At 34.5% G+C, this 5,018-nt stretch overlaps 1 pseudogene; it reads right to left on the minus strand.

Moving 5' to 3' along the window:
* Nucleotides 1–4,152: 4,152 nt before the first annotated feature.
* On the minus strand, nucleotides 4,153–4,596 carry LOC105292295 (annotated as a pseudogene).
* Nucleotides 4,597–5,018: the final 422 nt, after the last annotated feature.

Consider the following 5,018-nt stretch of genomic DNA (forward strand, 5'->3'; position numbering starts at 1 on the left):
TTTTTTAATTAGATTGTTTGGATTTTTGATGTTGAGTTGTATAAGTTATTTACAAATTTTGGTTATTAAGCCCTTATCAGATATATCACAGGCAAAAATCTTTTCCCATTCAGTGGGTTGTCTTTTTGTTTTGTTGATGGTTTCTTTCATTGTGCAAAACCTTTTTAGTTTGATGTAGTCACACTTGTTTATTTTTTCTTTTGTTTCCTTTGCTTGAGGGGATATATCAGAAAAAAATATTACTAAGGACAATGTCAAAGATTTTACTACCTATGTTTTCTTCTAGGAGTTTTAAAGTTTGGGGTCTTCTGCTTAAGTCTTTAATCCATTTTGAGTCTATTCTTGCATATGGTGTAAAAAGGTGGTCCAGTTTCATTTTTTTCCATGTATCTGTTCAGTTTTCCCAACATCATTTGCTGAATAGACTGTCTTAACTCCATTGTGTATTCTTGCCTCCGTGGTCATAGATTAAATGACCACATAGGCATGAATTTATTTCTGGGCTTTCTATTCTGTTTCATTGATCTATGTGTCTGTTTATGTGCCAGTACCATGCTGTTTTGATTAATACAACTTAGTTTGATATCAGGTAGCTGATACCACCAACTTTGTTATTCTTTCTCAAGATTGTTTTGGCTATTCAGGGTCTTTTATGGCTTCATATAAATTTTTGGATTATTTGTTCTAGTTCTGTGAAAAATGCCATTGATATTTTGATAGGGATTGCATTGAATCTATAAATTGCTTTGGATAATATGAACATTTTAATGATGATAAGTCTATCTACGAGCATGGTATATGCTTCCATTTATTTGTATCTTCTTCAATGACTTATAATTTTCTAAGTACAGGTCTTTTAACTCCTGTACTTAAATTGATTCCTAGGTATTTAAATTTTTTAATGCAATTGAATATGGGATTAGTTTCTTAAATTCTTGTTCTGATAGTTCATTATTAGTGTATAAAAATGCAACCAATTTCTGAATATTAGTTTTGTATCCTGCTGCTTTACTAAATTCATTTATCAGTTCTAACAGTTTTTTGGTGGAATCTTTAGAGTTCTCTCTTTATAGTTTCATGGCATCTGCAAATAATGAAAGTTTTACTTCTTTCTTTCCAATTTAGATGCTTATAATTTCCCTTCCTTGTCCGATTACTGTGGCTAATACTGCCAATACTGTGTTGAATAAAAGTGGTGGAAGTGGGCATCCTTGTCTTTTCCTGATCTTAAAGAAAACAATTTTTTTCCATTGAGAATGATGTTAGCTGTGGATTTGTCATATATGGCCTTTATTATGTTGAGATGTCTTCCTTCTATTCCCATTTTGCTGAGAGTTTTTATCATAAATAAATGATGGATTTTTTCAAACATTTTTATGCATCTATTGATATGATTACATGATTTTTATCTTTCAATTTGTTCATGTGCTATATCACATTCATTGGTTTATAGATATTGAACCACCCTTGCATCCCAGGACTAAATCCCGCTAAATTATGGTATACAATCTCTTTAATGCCTTGCTGAATTTGGTTTGCTAATATGTTGTTAAGGGTTTTTTCATCTATGTTCAACAGAGATATCGGCTTATAATTTTCTTTTTGTAATATCTTTGTCTGATTTGGGAATCAGAGTAATGGTGGCTCAAAAAATGAGAGCCATCTTGCCTCTTGAATTTTTTGGAATAGTTTGAGAATAAGTATTAATTCTTTTTTGAATTTTTGGTAAAATTCACCTGTGAAGCCATTTAGTCCAGGACTTTTGTTTGTTGGGAGTTTTTTTTTTTTTATTACCATTTTGATTTCATTAGTAGTAATTGTTCAGTTCAGATTTTCTGTTTCTTCTTGACTCAGTCTTGAAAGATTGTGTATTTCTAGAAATATATCCATTTCTTCCAGATTGCCCAATTTTTTGGCTTATAATTTCTTGTAGTATTTTCTTATAACCTTTTGTAGTTCTATGGATTCAGTTGTCACTTCTCTTTCATTTCTGATTTTATTTATTTGGGTCTCTTTTTTCCTGATGAATCTTATTGAAAGTTTATCAATTTTGTTCATCTTTTCAAAGAAACAGCTCTTGGTTTTTTTGATCTTTTGGGGGGTTTTTTTTAGACACTTTTTGGTTTATTTCCACTCTGATCTTTGTGATTTCCTTTCTTCTACTCACTTTAGGCTTTCTTTGATGTTCTCCTTCTGATTTCTTTAAGCGTAGTTTAGATTATTCGTTTGAGATATTTCTTATTTCTTGAGGTGGGCCTGTACTGTCCCTCTTAGGACGCTTTCACTGCGTTCCATAGATTTTAAATCATTGTGTTATCATTTTCATTAATCTCAAGTTATCTTTTGATTTCTTCTTTCATCTCATTGTTAACCCATTCATTGTTAGGCAGCAGGTTTTTTAGCTTCCATATGTTTGTGCGTTTTTCAGCGTTTTTTTTTTGTAATTGATTTCCAGTTTCATACCATTGTGGTCAGATAAGATGCTTGATATAATTTCAATTTTTTAAAATTTATTGAGACTTGTTTGGTGGTTTAACATATGGTCTACTTGGAGAATGTTCCAGGTGCACTTGAAAAGAATGCATATTTTGCTGCTTGGGGTGAAATGCTCTAAAAACATCAATTAAATTCATTTCATTTAATGTGTCATTTAAGGCCACTGTTTTCTTGTTGATTTTTTGTCTGGAAGATCTCTCCTTTGGTTTCAGTGGTTTGTTCAAGTCCAATGCTGTGACTATATTACTGTTGACCTCTCCTTTTATGACAGTCAATATTTGTTTTATATATTTAGGTGCTCCTATGTTGGGTGTGTAAATGTTTATGTCCTCCTGTTGGATTGAGCCCTTTAACATTATGTAATGTCCTCTTTCTTGTATTATAGCCTTTGTTTTAAAGTCTATTTTGTCTGACATAAGTATCGCTACAAAGCTTTTTTATTCATTTCCATTTGCATAAAGTATCTTTTTCTTTCCCTTTACTTTCATTCTATGTGTCTTTCAATCTGAAGTGAGTCTCCTGTAGACAGCATATGTAAGGGTCTTGTTTTCTTATCTATATAGCCACCCTATGACATTTGATTGCAACCTTTAGTCCATTTACATTTACATTATTCTTAATAGTTATGTAGTTATTGCCATTTTATTATCATTTTTTAATTATCTTCCTTCATAAAGAAGTCCCTTTGACATTTCTTGTAATACTGGTTTGGTGGTGATGAATTCTTTTAGCTTCTTATTGTCTGGGAAGTTCTTTATCTGTCCTTTGATTCTAAATGGTAGCTTTGCTGGGTGGAGTCCTCTCAGTCAAAGGCTCTTGTTTTTCATCATTTTTAATATTTCATGCCAATTCCTTCTGGCCTGCAAAGTTTCTGTTGAGAACTCAGCTGACTGTCTTATGGGAGCTCCCTAGTGGTAACTGGCTGCCTTTCTCTTGCTTCTTTTAAGATTCTCTGTCTGGAAACTTTGGTGCTTGAATTATGATGTGTCTTGGTGTGAGCCTGTTTGGGTTCATCTTCTTTAGGCCTCTCTGCTTTTTCTGGACTTTTATGTCTTTTTCTTCCTCTAAGTTAGAGAAGTTTTCAATCATTATTTCTTCAAACAGGTTCTAAATTCATAGCTCCCTCTCTCTTCTCCTTCTGGTACCCCTATAAAACAAATGTTATGCTTGATGTTGTTTTAAAGGTTTCTCAAACTTTCCTCATTTTGGCAGGATTCTTTTTTTTCTTTTTGCTACTCTGATTGGGTGTTTTTTGCTGTCTTGTTTTTGAAATCGCTATTTTTTGATCTTCTACTCAGTGGTCCCCAACTTTTTTGGCACCAGAAACCAGTGCTCCTATGGGAATCTAATGCTTGATGATCTGAGGTGGAACTGAGGCAGTGATGCTAGCACTAGGGAGCAGCTGCAAATACAGATGAAGCTTTGCTAGCTCACCCGTTGCTCACCTTCTGCTGTGCGGCACGGTTCCTAATAGGCCATGGACCAGTGCCAGTCCAGGAGTTGGAAACCGTTGCTCTACTTCATCTATTCTACCTTTGATTCTTTCTAGTGTATTCTTCACTTCAGTTATCATATTCTTTATTTCTAACTGGTTCTTTTTTATGGTTTTTTTCCAGCATATGAAAATTTATTATTACTGTGTTTTTACTGTCAAAACTATGATCTTGGCCTTTCTTTTTTGCCTTTCTGTAAAGACAAAAGAGAGACATTGGCTACTTTGACAACATAAGAGCGAACTTCAGGAATGTCACCAACAGCATGACCTTTGTGACCAAATCCAGCAACCAGAACTTGATCATTTTCCTCAGTAAAATTCAAACAACCATCATTGGTACAAAGGCTGTGAATTTTTTTTTTTTTTTTTTTGCCATTGTTGATCAGCTGGACTCTGACACACTTTCTGCTGGCAGAATTTGGCTGTTTGGCTTCAACCTCTACATTTTCCAATACAATTCCCTTAGCATGGGAGATGCCTCCAAAAGAGTTGGCCTTCAGTATTCTGCACAAATGGGCTTTCTTGTATTGTTTATCATGACATTTCTGATCTTGTCAAAGGCTCTGGAGCTTCCTGGCAGTACGAAGACTGCGACACCTGCCCATCCTGCCAGCACCATGGGCCTAAGCAAAAAGAGCTTTTATGGTTTTTATGTCCTTGTTTTATGCTTCTCTTTTTGTTGAAGTTCTTGCTGAGCTCATCTTTCTTCCCCTAAGTTCACTGAGTATCTTTATAACTGGTGTTTTGAACTCTGTATCTAGTATGTAGCTTGCCTCTATTTAATCTAGTACTTTTCCTGGAGTTTTCTCCTTTTGTTTCATTTTTGACATGTTTGTTTTCTCCTTTTGGCCGCCTCTCTGTGTTTTTTTCTATGTATTAGGTAGATTGGCAATGTCTCCCAATCTTGGGAGGGCTGCCTTGTATAGTAGGTGCCCTGTGTGGCACAGTGGCTCAGTCTCCCTGATCACCTGTGCCAGGTCCTCCAGGAATGTCTCCTATGTGGTTTTTGTTTACTCTCTTATTGTAG

This window comes from Pteropus vampyrus, unplaced genomic scaffold (genome assembly GCF_000151845.1).
Source record: "Pteropus vampyrus isolate Shadow unplaced genomic scaffold, Pvam_2.0 Scaffold55, whole genome shotgun sequence".
Lineage (NCBI taxonomy): Eukaryota > Metazoa > Chordata > Mammalia > Chiroptera > Pteropodidae > Pteropus > Pteropus vampyrus.